This window comes from Bos javanicus, chromosome 19 (assembly GCF_032452875.1).
Source record: "Bos javanicus breed banteng chromosome 19, ARS-OSU_banteng_1.0, whole genome shotgun sequence".
Lineage (NCBI taxonomy): Eukaryota > Metazoa > Chordata > Mammalia > Artiodactyla > Bovidae > Bos > Bos javanicus.
The window spans coordinates 44,614,182-44,632,009 of record NC_083886.1 but is presented as its reverse complement, the minus strand read 5'-3'; the positions used below and the strand labels follow the sequence as shown (position 1 = coordinate 44,632,009).

At 46.5% G+C, this 17,828-nt stretch overlaps 1 long non-coding RNA gene and 3 other non-coding genes across 4 annotated transcripts; 1 reads left to right on the top strand and 3 right to left on the bottom strand.

Annotated features, from left to right (window-relative positions):
• Positions 1–791: 791 nt before the first annotated feature.
• Positions 792–980, bottom strand: LOC133233185 (U2 spliceosomal RNA). The gene has a single exon (XR_009731661.1). It is a non-coding gene; the product is annotated as a U2 spliceosomal RNA (small nuclear RNA).
• A 93-nt stretch (positions 981–1,073) lies between these two features.
• On the top strand, positions 1,074–3,920 carry LOC133232506 (uncharacterized). Its single transcript, XR_009731391.1, has 2 exons — positions 1,074–1,447; positions 2,327–3,920. It is a non-coding gene; the product is annotated as an uncharacterized LOC133232506 (long non-coding RNA).
• A 4,334-nt stretch (positions 3,921–8,254) lies between these two features.
• LOC133233184 (U2 spliceosomal RNA) lies at positions 8,255–8,445 on the bottom strand. Its single transcript, XR_009731660.1, has one exon. It is a non-coding gene; the product is annotated as a U2 spliceosomal RNA (small nuclear RNA).
• A 7,346-nt stretch (positions 8,446–15,791) lies between these two features.
• Positions 15,792–15,863, bottom strand: TRNAR-ACG (transfer RNA arginine (anticodon ACG)). The gene has a single exon. It is a non-coding gene; the product is annotated as a tRNA-Arg (tRNA).
• Between the last annotated feature and the right edge of the window lie 1,965 nt (positions 15,864–17,828).

The window sequence follows — 17,828 nt, the reverse complement described above, 5'->3', positions numbered from 1 at the left end:
GGCTGGATTTGGAAGTGGGGACTGGAGTTCCCATTTAAAGGAGACTGGACTTGGGTAAGCCCACAACCTGGTGTTGTCCTGACAAACTGGGCCCCTTCCTTCACCCCCAACTTGCCCCACTACCTCCTTCCCATTTGTTCATCAACACCTTTCCTGGCGAAGGCAAAGGATGAAAGGTGGGGTGAGATTGCCAGTTTCAGCACCCTTATCAGATAATCAAATGACAATTTCCTTCTTGGGTGTGAGGCCCAGGAAATGTAGATGTTTTCTGTTGTACAACGATTGTTCACAGCTCATTTCTGCTAATTTCTATCTGGGTGACTTTGGACAAGCTTCTTAATCTTTCTGTTCTTCAGTTTCTTCTTTTAGGAAAAGCACACTTGGGTGGAATGTTGAATTTAAAAAATTCCCAGAGCTGAGAGTCTTCCCCTGGGGACTCCAGCAACCCTGAACCGTTTCAAAGTTCTGTTAGGTGTTGAGAGCAGTGCCTTGTCACTGGATAAAAGAAATAATCCAGTAGTAAAGACAAAACTACTAAGGGAGCTGGAAACAGCCTTATTACAGTGCTTTGAAATATAAAAGAGAAATTTAACATAAAATTGGTGCATGGATATAGTCCTTACAAGAAATAGTACTCCTAATTAAACTGCCCAAACAAGAAAATAGAATAACACACATTTGCAAAACAGAACAGAAAGCCCCATATAGATCTGTACCCAGTAACAAAAAGATGAGGAAGACATTGAAAAAGATGTAACAAGTGTATTGTTCATACTTTCTCGTTTCCCTGAGAGGGGTGCATGATTACTGGAAGTACTGCAAGACAAGGTCTGTCTGTGGAGTGAACAAAGCAAGCTCCTATTCCCACTCCCTACTCCAAAAACCCACTTAATATATTGTCCTCAGATAAAGGGCATATCACATATTAAACTGATAAGAAGATACTACACTTGATCGTAGCCAAGAGGCGGAGAAGCGATGCCATAGGCTCTGTCCTAGCTATCACCGTCCTCCCTTCAGCTCCAGTAAATGCACGGTGAGCACCCCAACCCTCAGTGGACATTTCTGGCTTACTCTCCTATGTCTGTTCCAGAACAGTGAAACTGCACTTGTTCTCTACAACATTCACATCCCTTTTTGCACCCCTGCCCATCTTTCAGCAGAGGAGGGCCCTAATTTACATGCCCCGCCCCTCAGGGGCGTGACCACCACCGTCCAGCTCGGCTCTCGGCACCGTCGGTCCTCCTGGCCCCGGCCGCTCTGCAGAAGCTGCTGTGGCGCTGGAGGTCGCTGTGCTCGCCGCACACTTTCCAGCTCCGGGGAAAACGCAGGAGTTTTGCAGTTGGCCGCCTCAGGGGGTCGATGGAGGGAGCTGCAGCACGAGACCGGCCGGCTTGCTCGCAAAACAAATCCTGGGTCATCATGACTGTGCATTTGGGAAATTAGGGTTTGTCGGGGGCCGCCAGGCAGACAGAGCCCAGAGTTTGAGCAGAGAGAGAATTACGAGGGCGGGGGAGGGGAGAGGCAGGAACCGCCTTGCCTGAGAACGGGTCTCCGTCCCCCTCGTAACGGCTAGGCTCCTTAACTGAGACCCCGGGGTCACCAGGCGGGCGCACTTGTCTTTCCTCCGTTCTCCGCTAAGCCGCTAGAGAGCTGCAGGGTCTGTGAAACTATCACAGTCGCCCCTCCTCCTAACCGACTCTCTGCCGCCGCCGCTGCTGCTAAGTCGCTTCAGTCGTGTCAGACTCTGTGTGATCCCAGAGACCGCAGCCCACCAGGCTTCCCCGTTCCTGGGATTCTCCGGGCAAGAACACTGGAGTGGGTTGCCATTTCCTTCTCCAATGCATGAAAGTGAAAAGTGAAAGTGAAGTCGCTCAGTCGTGTCCGACTCTAGTGATCCCATGGACTGTAGCCTACCAGGCTCTTCCGTCCATGGGATTTTCCAGGCAAAAGTACTGGAGTGGGATGCCATTGCCTTCTCCGAACTGACTCTCTAATTCAGTCGAAAGAAAGTCGCTCAGTCGTGTCCGACTCTTTGCGACCCCATGGCCTGTAGCCTACCAGGCTCTTCCGTCCATGGGATTTTCCAGGCAAGAATACTGGAGTGGGTTGCCATTTCCTTCTCCAGGGTATCTTCCCGACCCAGAGATTGAACCAGGGTCTCCCGCATTGTAGGCAGACGCTTTACCATCTGAGCCACGAACCTGAGGGGAAAGATCCCTGACCTCACGACAGCCACCTGCCAGGCACTGCCCTGCATTCTTTGCTATGATCGAGCCCACTTGGATTGAGGAGGATTGACACTGTTCTCATCTTCATTTCACAGTCGTGATCAACGAGACCAGAGAGGCTGAGAAACTTGTCCTGGGTCACTCAGCTAGAAGGCAGTTGACCTGCGGAGTTGATCACGGTGTTCCAAGAACTGCCAGGTTCTGAAGCACAGGTCCCGCTCACTGATGGAGTCCAGACCAGTGACTGCACTAGTTGTCTAGAACTTTCATATCCCTTTTTGCACCCCCGCCCATCCTTCCGCAGAGGAGGACCCTACTTTGCATACCCCAGGGGCGTGGTCAGCCCTTCTAGCTCGGTCCTTGGCACTGTCCTGGTCCCCGTCACTCTGCAGAAACTGCTGTGGCGCCATAGGTCGCTGCGCCTGCCTCACACTTTGCACGAGAAGAGGGGGAAAGCCACAAGAAGAGGAAGGCGACATTGAAGGACAGCAAGGTTGCTGGTGACACACACATGGATTTGCTGGCGCAAGGCCCACAGCTCCATGGTTTTGATAAGAGTGGGTGGCCCCTGGGGTCAAGTCCTCACCTGAGCTTGTCTTGGCTTCTGGCTCTCTGATTCCCTGCCGGCTTGGGTTTTCCCTGTCTCCTGTGGGAGAGGAAGGGTGGGGGAAGTGATCTGTTTCACTTCTTAGGGAACCCTAATAACCTTCTGGACAGATTAGCTCTGAGGTCCCCTCTGGACATGCCTGGCAGGAGTCAGCCCTCAACTAGCAAACACTAGGGATAAAGAGAGTTTTTGCCAGGTATTTGGGAATTGATCCTCAGACAGTTTCATTCCTGCAAGGGAGTGTCTCACATTAAAGTGATTTACATCACCTTCTAGTTCATGCATAGGACCCTTAGGAGCTTGGTTAACTTGAGTTAGTACCCCTTCCCCATCATGCCCTGTTAAAGTATTAGTTGCTCAGTTGTGTCCGACTCTGCAATCCCAGACTGTAGCCTGCCAGGCTCCTCTGTTCATGGGATTCTCCAGGCAAGAACATTAGAGTGGATTCCCATGCCCTCCTCAAGGGGATCTTCCTGACCCAGGGATCAAACCTGGGTCTCCTGCATTGCAGGCAGTTTCTTTACTGTCTGAGCCACCAGGGGAAACCCCACCATTCCCTGTTCTCTGCTCAGACAGAAATTCTACTGCTGGCCCCAGACCTCATCCAGATGCCATGTGCCTTCACTAAGGTATTGTATCCTCAGAGTCCCTGATATCCTTGCCCTGAAGGAGTTAGGAGTAACAGGTCAGGATGGGACTCTAGGATGACCCGCAGAGGTCTCAAGCATTTCCTGTTTCTGCAGCCTGAGGAACCAGGTACCTTGTCAGACTCTTGCATTTTTGCCAAACTCACAGGTTATAGATTATATCTCATTGTTGTTTAAATATGCATTTCTCTCTTTATAGTTGTATGAAAAATCATATTTATTATAACTAATTTTAAAGACTTTATTGAAGGACAGCATACAAAAATGATGTTAAAGTGTAAAACTTGATTAAATTTCACAAAGTAAACACAATTGTAACCATTACTCTGCTTAAGAAAAAGCATTACTATCTCCGAAGAAGATGTTCTTCTGTCCCTTTCTTGTCATGACTCTCTTCTGCCTCTAAACAATGATATTTGTTATCTTTCCCAAGAATTGTGGTTAAATTTGTTTTTATTTCGGGCTGTGCTGGGTCTTCATTGCTGCGTGCGGTCTTTCTCTAGTTGTGCCCAGCAGGGGCTGCTCTCCAGTTGTGGTGCCTGCGACTGTCATCACAGTGGCTGCACTTGCTGCACATGCGCACTAGAGGGCAGGCTCAGCAGTTGTGGTGTACGGGCTCAGTTGCCCTGTGGCATGTGGGATCTTCTGGGACCAGGGATTGAACCATTACCACCTTCATTGCGAGGCAGATTCTTAACCACTGCACCACCAGGGAAGTTCCAGAACTGTGGGATTTTTTAGCCAAATTTTATTGAGCGGTTTGCTTTTTTCTGATCACATTCTCAGGTCTCTTTGTAGAATACTGAGTTTCACCCTACTTGTGATAGATTTGCAAATATTTTTTTCCCAGTTGCTTTTTAATTGTGTAGATGTGAATTATATAAATGGATATAATATATAAATGTTTATAAACACTTGACTTTCAGAGTCTGAGTTATAGTATGAGTTAGGTCATTGGGGAAGGACTTACTGAGACAGAGTGAGGAATGCAGGAGGTTGACAGTAGGAAAGGTTAATGCTTTGAACAATAAAAGGCAGGAAGCAGGAAAGAAGTTCTGAACCAAGTTGGCAGCTAGCAGAGTCCAGATTTCCACCTCACCCAACCCAACCCAACCCAAGAAATGACTGGGCCCTGTGACTCCATGGAGTTCAGGATTGAGGTCCCCAAGAAGTATGGGGCTCATTGTGTCTTCCGTTGCCTGCCACAGTGGCCCACTGTTCACGTGCCCATTGGGCCAGGCCGGGCATGGCCAGCTACAAATGCTGGTGGAGTTAGTCTGTCTGTTGATTGTCCAGTGCCCTCCTCCTCCTCAATCCTGACAAACCACTTCTTAGATTGGCTGCTGTTGTGGGCCTGACCAAGTTTTCAGTCTTGGAGGCCTGCTATACAGTTTGTGACTCATGGTCTCTGTCCCATGGTAGCCATCTGCCGGGGTCCAGCCCCGGCTGATCCAGGGTATTCGAAGGAGAGACGGCATAGGCGACCTATTTATTTAAATATTTATCAAAGATATAAAGAGTAATAGAATGAGGATAGCTCAGTAGGAAAATTCAGTGGAGAAAAGAGGCTGAGTAGCTTGGTTTACGTGGGAGACCAATAAAACTTCAAGACAAGAAGTTTGCACCACTTACGTAGGCCGCAGGCATCCTTCCGTTCTCCTGAAGGAGAGGAGACACTGAGGCCTCCCCGGTCCGATCTTAGAAGCCCAGGCATAATTAGCAAGCATGGCGGGTTCCGCGCTCCAGATGGAGACTCAACCAGAATTTGGGAGAGAGAGCGACATGGGGAGACCAAGTTTCGGTGAACAAGGCCCACACTTTATTTTCCAAAGTAGTTTTTATACCTTAAGTTATGCATAGAGGATAATGGGGGAAGGGGTAGAGTCATGCAGTAAGCCAGGCTTTCTTCCTGCAAACTTATCATATGCAAAAGTTTAGGTGATTTGCATCATCTTCTGGCCTGGAGGCCTGTTAACATTTTAAGACCCTTTCTTCAGAAAACTTATTTTTCTCTAAAGGTGATTAGTCAGGCGCCACCCTCCAGAAGCATTAGATAAAGTTGCATTCCTACAGAGCAAAGGTGCAGTGGGCTATAACAAGAAAAATAATTAACTCAAGGGTCCAAGGTTACAAACATTAAAGCTACTATTTACACCAAGTATATTAATCAATACACTGCCAGGGACACAGCAGGTAAGGGATATGGAGACTTAGCAGCAAACATTGGCCCAACAAGTGAAAAACCCTTCACCAATACAATTTCTAATCAATCTTTTAACTGCTCAAAGGAATCTGTATTTAGACAGTTTAGAACATCTCCTGCCTCTCACAGTTGGGAGGCTCTGAGCAATCACATGTAGCCGGAAAAACCTATTCAGGCAGGCTAGAGGATTTCCAAAGGAGTTTGTAGGTTGAAACACTGTCACACCCAGGAATTATTAACTGGAGCTGTAAGCTAACTCTTTTTTCAGAGAGAGGTAGTGGGGGACAGCCCCCTGTAAAGTCAGAGGTGTAGGTGAAAGCACAAAGCAGAAAGTAGGCAGACTCTGGTTTTGGGGGTAAATGCTCGAGAATTTCCAGGGGGACTCCTGAGGCTCGATCCCGCCTTTGCGTATGCCGAGCCTCCTTCCTCATGACCTTTGTCATGGGTGGAGCTCCTCACGCTGGCTCCCGGCAGTGATAGAATTCCAGTTGAGCTATTCCAGATCCTGAAAGATGATGCTGTGGAAAGTGCTGCACTCAGTATGCAATATGCCAGCTCCGGGCAGCCATCTGTCTCTACAAATGCCTAGTAGTTTGCCAGAAGCTGCTTTTGGGAACATGGACAAGCCTCTGTTGCTGTGAGTGTTGTGTCCTGGCCCTAGAGCCCTGAGGCCTTGCATTGCGATCCCCACTTTAGTTTACCACCAAGTCCCTCACTTCCCTTCACTCACCTGCCCGTCTCTAAGATAATAGGGTCTGCCGGGTCTGCTGAGCTGAGTAGCGGGCTTGCCTCACCTCACTTGCTAGCTTTGCACCCCTTTCTGGCTCAGGCCCAGCTCCAAGCCAAACGTGTTTTGGGTCACCTGGCTTTATGAGCCCAGGCAGGATTTTTTTGTGTAGAATGTGTTTGAAGTTTCCAGAACTCAGAGGCCCAACTAGGCCCTGTGCTCTCTTCTCTGTGGTCACTGTTGAAAGAGGAAACAATTTACCTCTCCTTTGAGAAAGGCTGGGCTGGATGAAGCACAAGCTGGAATCAAGATTGCCAGGAGAAATATTGATAACCTCAGATATGCAGATGACACCACCCTTATGGCAGAAAGTGAAGAAGAACTAAAGAGCCTCTTGATGAAAGTGAAAGAGGAGAGTGAAAAAGTTGGCTTAAAGCTCAACATTCAGAAAACGAAGATCATGGCATCTGGTCCCATCACTTCATGGCAAATAGATGGGGAAACAGTGGAAACAGTGGCTGACTTTATTTTTCTGGGCTCCAGAATCACTGCAGGTGGTGATTGCAGCCATGAAATTAAAAGACGCTTACTCCTTGGAAGGAATCATGACCAACCTAGACAGCATATTAAAAAGTAGAGACATTACTTTGTCAACAAAGGTCCGTCTAGTCAAGGCTATGGTTTTTCCGTAGTCATGTATGAATGCGAGAGTTGGACTATAAAGAAAACTGAGAGCCGAAGAATTGATGCTTTTGAACTGTGGTGTTGGAGAAGACTCTTGAGAGTCCCTTGGACTGCAAGGAGATCCAACTAGTCCATTCTAAAGGAGATCAGTCCTGGGTGTTCGTTGGAAGGACTGATGTTGAAGCTGAAACTCCAATACTTTGGCCATCTGATGCGAAGTTGACACATTTGAAAAGAACCTGATGCTGGGAAAGATTGAAGGCGGGAAGAGAAGGGGATGACAGAGGATGAAATGGTTGGATGGCATCACCAAGTCAATGGACATGAGTTTGGGTAAACTCCGGGCGTTGGTAATGGACAGGGAGGCTTGTATGCTGCAGTTCATGGGGTCGCAAAGAGTTGGAAGGCCTGGTATGCTGCGGTTCATGGGGTCACAAAGAGTCAGACACAACTGAGCGACTGAACTGAACTGAGCTAGGAGAGTGTTGCAGCTGGTGCTCCACAGTAGGAACCCCTAAACATTGCAGCCTTTCTTGTTTTACTGTAGTATTACTTCTCTTCTCACTAAGTTCACTGTGCTTTGTCAGATTTCTGGTGTGCCAGCACCTTTCCACTTTTTTTTTTTCAAGAGTTCATATCATGGAAAATGAGTCAATATGATATGTTACACTGCAGCCTGGACAATAAAAAATTACATAAGTTCTGTGGAATAAAAGTCTAAAATAGAAAAACTGTTAGTTCATGTTTCAACCTTCTAAAAAAATAAATAAAAACCAACATTCAAAGTGTTAGTTTGCCACTACAATTTTTTTGAAGTATGATGAAGCCTGAAACTATTTACAAGGATGTAGTTTTAACAGGACTAACATTTAACTCCAAGGTCTCCTAAGTACTGAAAAGTGAAAGTGAAGTTGCTCAGTAGAATCCACTCTGCGACCCCGTGGACTGTAGCTTACAAGGCTCCTCAGTCCATGGGGTTTTCTAGGCAGTAGTACTGGAGTGGATTGCCATTTCCTTCTCCAGGGGATCTTCCCAAACCAGGGATTGAACCTGGGTCTCCCGCATTGTAGACAGATACTTTACCGTCTGAACCACCAGGGAAGTACTTTTTGGTCCCATTTAAATCTAACTTCTATTACCAAAGATATTCCCCTGAGGAGGTGCACCGTTTCTGGAAGTACTACATTACCAAGTCACTGCGTGGAGTGGACAAAGCAAGCTCCTATTCCAACTCCCTGCTCCAAAAGTCCACTAAACATACTGTCCTCGGATAGAGAACGTATCAGATATTAAACTGATAAGAACAGATGCTACACTTGATATTAGTCAAAAGGCCGAGAACCGATACCCTGTCACTGTCTGTCGCTGTCACCGTCCTGCTGCCGTGCATATTACAGTCAGTGTGACCGGGTCCCCGCTCACTCCAGGTCTCCCTTCCTTTGCTTCGTGGACACTACTGTGAATGGTGCTGTACTGGACTCTCGTGCAAATTTTTTATTCTCTACATTGTAGGAGAGAATTTATAACCTGCTGTAACTTTGTCATTCCCTGACAGAGGCGCCATTTCTAATTTGCATGCCCCGCCCTTTCTGTGAGGGTGGGTGTAGCCTTGCGGGTTGACAGCCAGCTTTTCTGCATGGTTTCTGCGCGCATGAGCGGAAGCTGGGCCGGGGCGGAGCTCTTCCTTGGCACTGGCTCATGGGGAAAGGCAGGATTTGGAGATGTTGGGGTTGGGCGAACCGAGTAGGGGCTCTGTATAATTGACCAGCCGACTGGTCCGAGTACGAAAAAAGTCATCTGGTCTTCACTGTGAAAACAACAGGGTCCCACGGGTTGGCTCTGTCCAGCCATAAACCACTCGGAGGCTGGGACTCTGGGAGTGTCTGTCTACTGTCGCCTACCAGGGGCTATCCAGAGAACTTGAGACCTGAGATCTGGCCCTCTGAGTACTGCTGCCCTGTTGTCAGAATCCCCACCCTGCCCCGGCTGCAGGCCCCTAGGGCAAACCCCTTAACCTCCAGAGCTCTAATTCCCCAGAGAGGTGGAAACCTTAAAGCCTATCTTGTGGGGTTGTTGTTGTTCAGTCGCTCAGTCGTGTCCAACTCTTTGCGACCCCATGGACTGCAGCACGCCAGGCTTCCCTGGCCTTCACCATCTCCCGGAGCTTGCCCAGATGCATGTCCATTGAGTCGGTGATGTCATCCAACCATCTCATCCTATGTCGTCACCTTCTTCTGCCTTCACTCTTTCCCAGCATCAGGTTCTTTTCTAATGAGTTGGCTCCTTACATCAGGTGGCCAAAGTATCGGAGCTTCAGTATCAGTCCTTCCAATGAATATTCAGGATTGATTTCCTTTAGTATTGACTGGTTTTGATCTCTTTGCAGTCCAAGGGACTCCCAAGAGTCTTCTCCAACACCACAGTACAAAAACATCAATTCTTTGGCGGTCAGCCATCTTTATGGTCCAACTTGCACATCCATACATGACTACTGGAAAAAGCGTAGCTTTGATTAGATGGACCTTTGTTGGCAAAGTAATGTCTCTGCTTTTTAATACACTGTCTAGGTTTGTCATAGCTTTTCTTCCAAGGAGCAAGTATCTTTTAATTTCATGGCTGCAGTCACTATCTGCGGTGATTTTGGAGCCCAAGAAAAGTCTGTCACTGTTTCTCCACCTATTTGCCATGAAATGATGGGACCAGACGCTATTGATCTTAGATTTTTGAATGCTGAGTTTTAAGCTAGTGTTTTCACTCTCCTCTTTCACCTTCATCAAGCGACTCTTTAGTTCCTCTTCATTTTCTGCCATCAGAGTAGTGTCACCTGTTTATCTTAAGTTATTGATGTTTCTCCTGGCAATCTTGAATCTAACTTGAGGGCATACAAAGGGAGCTAAGGAGGCGACCTTGGTTTAGTAATCTAGAATGTGGATCCTGGTGTCCAATCAATGAGGTTCCAATGAAGGGGGCATAGCTGTGACACTGAAATAACTGAGCAACTGTATCGCAGAGAGACAATGCAATAAGAAACATTGTTTGGGCCAAGGTTTGCACTGTTTTCCTTATATCAGACTTTCAAAGTTTACCTACAGATGGATTGGTTGAGACAGGTTAAGCAGCTCTGCCTAAGACCACACAGGGGAAGAGGACAAATCCATCTGAAGCCAAGAGTATGGGACCTAGAAAAGGGCAAACAAAGAGCCATTCTTGTGTGTCCAGCCCAGTATAAGAGTAAGTGTTGCTCAGCCTGACACACAGGTCTTCTGTAGAGAGATAAGAACAAGCTGTCTGGTGCAGCAGTTAAGAGCAGAGACTTGGAACACTTGGCCTCTAATCCCTGTTTACCTGTTAATAATCACATGGCCTAGTCATGACTTGACCTCCTCTCTTAACCCTCTGTCTTCAATATATTATCTGTAAATTGGAGATAATGAGATGAGAAATTACTAGACATAATCTTAGGAATTATGAGACATGCCTGGCATATAGTTAACATGTAAGAACAAGCATTAGGGAAAATATCTCAGGCAAGTCACTTCTCTGTAGCTTAGCCTCTTCATCTAGAAAATGAGAATATTAACATGTAATCCTGTGCTTAATCTTCCCTCACTCACCCAGGGCCCCCCTACTCTCCCTTACCTGGTTTTATTTTACTCCATAGCATGTATCACCTGACATTTTATACATTTATATGTTGCTTTTAGCCTAATAGTATGTAAGCTGCAGAACAGAGACCTTTGTCTGTTTTATCCACATTTATATCCTCAATCTTTAGAATAAGGTCTGGCATATACTAGGCACTTAGTATATTTTGCCTAAGTAAATAAATGCATAAATATTAAATAATGCAATTTGTACAAATAGAAAGAGATCAGCGAACCTCCCAGCTTGTAGTAATTATTATGATATTGTGTTTCACTACACTTCTGCTTGCTTCCATGTTTATCAGGCCATCTTGTGTTCACTAGTTAAGATTCCTATGTATTTTGATCTTTGGAATGGAGTGCCTTGGGTTGAAGACATGCATGGTCTGTGATTGCAAAGGAGTATCTCCCTTTGTAAATGAATGAGCCTTCTGGTTCATGCACCACCTTCTCGTGAGTTTGGTTAATGTGAGTCAGTGCCCCTCAGCCAGATCACATCCATGTGTACAGACCAAAGTGCCTATAAAAATTCAGGCAACATCGGGGGTGTGGCTGACTGGCAAACCTTTGTCCAAGTGTCCTCCAGTCTCACTATGGACCCAGTTATCATTGATGCCAGGGAGTTGAAAATGGTAAACGAGAACAGAGACTGGAAGAGCACAGGCAGACTTCTCAACCAGTGCCTGTTTCCCACAGCCTTGCCCAACCATGTTATCAAACTTTTGCATACTATCCAATGTTACCTCTTACTGTGAGCAAGGTTGTACAATTTTTCGTTTGCTTGAGATTCATTATTATTTTCTGTGAATTGAGTGTTCATATCCTTTGCCCACTATCCTTTGAATTGTTGGTATTTTTGCATTTCCATCTCTAACCTACTTCACAGATATAGATCTGGCTTTATTTTTTCTGGATGGCTACCCAGTTGTCCCAACATCATATATAAAATAGTCCATCTCCTCATCAGTTTCAGATGCAGTCTTTTTTTTTTTTTTTTGTCTTTTGGCCATGCCCCGTGGCATGAGGGAATCTTAGTTCCCTGATAAGGGATTGAATCCATGCCCCCTGAATTGGAAGCTCGGAATCTTAACCAGTGGACTGCCACAGAAATCCCTCAGATGCCACCTTTATCATATTAAAAAGTCTATATGTGATACTTCCCTGGCAGTCCAGTGGTTTAGAACCTCCCTTCCAATGCAGGGAACAGGGATTCAGTTCCTGGTCAGAGAACTAAGAGCCCATATGTTATGGGGCAATTAAGCCTCTGCACCACAACGAAAACTCAGAGCAGCAAAAAAAAAAAAAAAAAAAAAGTCTGTATGTGTCTATTTCTGGACTTCTCTTTAAAAAAGAAAAAAAAAAACTTTGTGATATCCTGTTTTTAAGATTCTTGGTTGAACTGATTCTTCGGTATCACACCTACTCTGTGCATGCCACTGTGTGGGTCCTGGGATCACACAGGTGAATATGACCTTTCTCCTGTGGTCAGCAAGGGGCACCTGCCCATGTTCTGCCATTCCTCCTCTGGCTGCCACGCCACCACGTCCACTGCTCTTTGCTGCCATGGAAGCCTGTGACAATCAGATAAGTCTGCCCACGCCAAGGCAGCCAACTCTGAGTGCTTCTGAGTGTTCCATTCCTGGGCATCAGAAGTCTGCCTGGCCCCTGCCAGCTGGGGAGGACACCTCTTCAAGTCCAGGCTCACTGTGTCTGTTTTTCCTGGCCCTGCAGCAGCCCTGCCTTCACCTCAATTTTGATCCGGTCCTTTTGGATGGCTCCATCAGGTTCTTTTCATCACTTGTCAGCTTCCACAACTAGTTGAAGAGACCTGGAGGGAAATACCATCTTGTTTTCTCCTGATCTTCTCTCCCTTCTGTCTGGCCCTATCCTCTTACCCTCAGTTCTCCCCCTCCTTCTCCTTTTTCCCAGTCATAGAACAAAAAGCTTTCACTTTTATGACTCACAACAGAACTGGATCTGTCTGTCTTTGCAGTGGGAAAAGGAGATTGTTTTTCCCAGCAACATGATCAGGGTGTGCATGGGCCAGCAGAAAGTCTGCTCCTCACCCCGCATCCTGAATGTGCTGGGGATCCTGCACACAATAAGTGTTTGTGTACTAGAGAGCCAGTTTCCTGTCCAACTAGACTGGATCCATAAAACTTGGGCTCAACCAAGAGCTGGGCTTTTCAAAACTTGCCTGGCATTATTGAGCCTCAGTGAGTATTTCCAAATACCCACATTTCCTTTTTGTCTTTCAGCAGCCCCAAACAGAAGGTGTCACACTCAATAATGATGCCTAATTTCCTCCATTCCAAGATACACATCCATCTTTTTTTTTTTTTTAAGAATAGTTTCATTTATTATTTTTGGCTGTGCTGGATCTTTGTTGATGCTCAAGTTTTCTCTAGTTGCAGAGAACTGGGCTACTCTCTAGTTGTGGTGTGTGAGCTTCTCATTGCGGTGATTTTCATTGTTGCGGAACTCAGGCTCTAGGCGTGAGGAAGTCAATAGTCACGGCTCCTGGGCTCCAGAGCACAAGCTCAGTAGTTGTGGCACACAGGCTGAGTTGCTCCACGGCATGTGGGATCTATCCGAATCAGGGTTTGAACCTGTGTCTCCTGCATTGGCACGTGGATACTTTACCACAGAGCTACCAGAGAAGCCCTATTTTTCACATATTTGTATCTCAGAAACCAGGATGCACCTTACATTTGATGCCAGGAGAAAGCACTGCCAGTGTTTACATTGCAGCATGTCTAGAGAAAACAAGGGCACCTCTCATGAATGATGACATCTTCAATTCGTGAAATACTATAATAAAAAAAAGCCTCTGTTTATTGTGTCGCATGGATTATTTCCTTTAGTCATCACAACCCCTCTAGGGTAGAGATATTATTACCTCTACCCTGCAGGAGAGGAAACTGATCAGAGCAGTGAAAGCGAAAGTCACTCAGTTGTGTCCAACTCTTTGTGACCCCCATGGACTACACAGTCCATGGAATTCTTCAGGCCAGAAGACTGAAGTGGGTAGCCTTTCCCTTTGGGTAGCCTTTCACTTCTCCAGGGGATCTTCCCAACCCAAGAATTGAACTGGGGTCTCCTGCATTGCAGGCAGATTCTTTACTAACTGAGCTGTCAAGGAAACCCTGATCCCAGGAAGCCCTGAGTAGAGCAGTAGAGCAGCTAGATCATGTTCCCACACCTAATAAATAATGCAGCTCTATTTCACAAGATTTACCTGGTCCACACATCTACTATACTTTGTTCCTTCCACAACTAAAGATTATGGGTCTTGCACACTAAAAAGCTTTATTAAAAGATGAGAATGTCCAAGTGACTACAATCAGGTAGCAGCACAAGTAAGTTCCCCAAGGACCAATACGAGTTAAAATCCAGATTGGATGGGGTGAAGTGGGACGTGGAATGGAATCTAGAGCTGGAAGGAGCTCTGAGGTCAGAGATGGGGTTGGGAGAGGCAGGGTGTACAGAAGCAGGAGAGAGGCTCCGAAAGAGATGAGGAGGGAAGGGGCACAGTCTTGGCAGACTGAAAATCCTTCCTCTGGCAGGAGGACAGGCTCAGAGGGTTGAAAACAGTTCCCCTAATTCAGCCCAACCCACCTCCCCCACCCTGAGCATCTTTGCATTTGAACCCTATTCTTTCTAGGGTCTGTCCAACCCTTTGCAGCCCCATAGACTGTAGCCCACCAGGCTCCTCTGTCCATGGAATTTCCTAGGCAAGAATACTGGAGTGGGTTGCCATGCCCTCCTCCAAGGGATCTTCCTGACCAAGGGATCAAGCCTGCATCTCCTGCATTGGTAGGTAGATTCTTTACCACTGAGCCACCTGGGAAGCCCTCTTTCTAGGGTAGGAAGAGAGGAAGAGGGAGAAACAAAGGGATACAAACAGAAACCCACAACCTCTTTTGCCCATTTAATTATTGAGACAGTTAAGTGCCCTTCTCTTCCTCTTCTAATAGTTATTTTCCACCTAAATGTCTGTAGAATTAGCTTATAGTAAGATATACGTGTTGTGAAAATAAATGTCCAGTGACAAGCCTCAGATTTACATTTTGTGTCTGGAAAACTTTGCGTATCTATTGTTGCATATAACACCCCTGGGTGCTAGGAGGAGAAGGGAATAGCACCTCTTTTAAAAAGGAATAAAAAGGGACTTTTCTGGTGGTCCAGTGGTTAAGAATTCACCTTCCAATATAGGGGATGTGGGTGGATTCAAACCCTAATTGGGGAACTAAGATCCCACAGGACTTCCCAAGTCCTGTAAAGAACCCACCTGGCAATGCAAGAGACATGAGAGACTTGGGTTTGATCCCTGGGTTGGGAAGATCCTATGGAGGAGGAAATGGCAACCCTCTCCAGTATTCAGGCTTCACTGGTGGCTCAGACGGTAAAGAATCCACCTGAAATGTGGGAGACCTGGGTTCAATTCTTGGGTTGGGAAGATCCCCTAAAGCAGGGCAAGGCAACCCACTCCAGTATTCTTGCCTGGAGGATCCCCATGGACAGAGCAGCCCGGGGAAACTACATGCTATGGCTGCTGAGCCCTCCATGCTCTGGAGCCCTTGTGCCCCAACAAAGATCCTGTGTACTGCAACTAAAACCCAATGCAGGGCTTCTTTGGTGACTCAGAGGTAAAGAATCTGCCTGCAAATGCAGGAGACATGGGTTGGATTTCTGATCCAGGAAGATCCCACATGCCTTGGAGCAACTAAGCTCATGGGCCACAACTATTGAGCCTGTGCTCTAGAGCCCAGGACCTGTAACTACTGAGCCCACTCACAGCAACTACTGAAGCCCAAGTGCCCTGGAGTTCTTGCTTGGCAACTTCTCTCCTTGCAGTGAGAAGCTGGAGCAGCAACTAAGACCCGACACAGCCAAAATTTAAAAAATAAAATAAAGATCCAACACGGCCAAATAAATAAATATTCAACTCTTTCTGACCCCATGGATTGTAGCCTATCAGACTCCTTCATCTATGGGATTTTCCAGGCAAGAGTACTGGAGTGGGTTGCCATTTCCTTCTCCAGATCTTCCCAACCCAGGGATTGAACCTGGGTCTCCCGCATCGTAGGCAGATGCTTTACCGTCTGAGCCACCAGGGAAATCCAAATAAATATTACAAAAAATTTAAATAGGAAAAGAGAGATGTAACAAGATTCACAGACCCACCGGCTCCTCAACAGAACTGGGGCAACCCTATCAGCCAGCCATAGCCAGGTCCCCCCATTGATGGCAGACACTTCCCACACATCCCATGGTGTCTTCCAACGACCTTCAGAGGAGAGGCTCAGAGATGCTGAGTGATCGGCCTAAGTTCTCCTAGCTAATAGGTGACACAGCCAGGATTCAACCAAGTCAGTCTAACTCCAGAACCCTATGTGAGTACAGTATACCAGCTGCCTGAATTGACAGACTCTCTATGAACCTGTTCTCTGGTTCAAGGGCTATATCCTGCACCCTCCCTCCACCAGCGCAGTGTTACAGGGTGAGGCTGGGTTCGAAGCCCCTTTTTCACCCATGTCCCTCCCTTGTTTCCAGCTGCAATAAGCCTCTGCTGTTTCTAGAAAAATTTATATCAGTGCAGAAAGACCAATAATGTACTTGATGAAATGACCCACTGTTCTAGCCTCTCCACCTACTGGGAACTCAAGGAGTTCAAAATGAATCTCCCCAGAACGTGTCACTAATACGTGGGGTGATTCGAGTTCAAGGCAGTGGAGGATCCAAAGACCCAGGAAGAGCTTTTTATCTCTCACTCAATTGCCTAAAAGAATTTAGACAGGGGGCTTGTCTCAGAGAGAGTTATTATCAGAGAGAACTTTTATCTGAGAGACTCATCTGCACAGCAGGGCAAACAACTCATTACCAAATACATGATCTCTTTTTGTCCTGTGATTTACCCTTCTCTGTTTTTTGTTTTTTTTTTTTTTTAAATTTGGTTGTGCTGTGTCTTAGCTGTGGCACACGGGCACATGAACTCAAGTTATGGCATTCGAATGCCTACGTTGCAGCATGCGGGATCTAGTTCCCTGACCAGGGATTGAACCTGGCCCCCTGCATTGGGAACATGGCGTCTTAGCCACTGGACCACCAGAGAAGTACCCCTTCCTCAGTTTTGAAGCCCTAAACTCTTATCCCATTCCTTAGCTCAGAATGGCATATTAGCCTCAACGTCCTTGGGTCTCATATTCTTTTAAAGAAATGTTTATTTTATTTTTATTTTTGGCTGAATCAGGTCTTACCTGCAAAGCTTGGGCTTCTCTCTAGTTGAGGTACCTGGGCTTAGTTGCCCTGGGGCATGTGGGATCTTAGTTCCCCTACCAGGGATGAAACCCGAATTGCCTGCATTGGAAGGCAGATTCTTCACCACTAGACCACAAGGGGAAGTCCCAGGCCCTTATATTCTTATGGGATCCCTGAATATATGTAATTACACTTGTTTTGCTCCTGTTCATCTGTCTTAGGGGTTTCCCAGGGGACTTAGTGGTAAAGAATCTGCCTGCCAACAGAGGAGACGCAGGAGACATGGGTTCAATCCCTGGATTGGGAGGATCCCCTGGAGGAGGAAATGGCAACCCACTCCAGTATTCTTGCCTGGGAAATTCCATGGACAAAGGAGTCTGGGCAGGCTGCAGTCCATGGAGCTGCAAAGAGCTAGACACAACTGAGTGCCTGAGCATGCATGCATGCAATCTGTCTTGTGTCCATTTGATTATTAGACCAGCCAAAGAACCTAGAAGCCCAGAGAATGAATTTTTCCTCCTCAACAGGATGCAAATTAGGTAGAATAATAAAGAATCCTAACCTGTAGCTCAGCAGTTTTAATCTTCATTTCATATATTTCTCATCTATTAATCCATTTTGTCCTGTGTGAACCCTGTGACATCACTAGGTCAACACCAAAATCAGATTGATTACACTCTTTGCAGCCAAAGATGGAGAAGCTCTATACAATCAGCAAAAACAAGGCCAGCAGCTGACTGTGGCTCAGATCTTGAATTCCTTATTGCCAAATTCAGACTTATATTGAAGAAAGTGGGGAAAACCACTAGACCAGTCAGGTATGA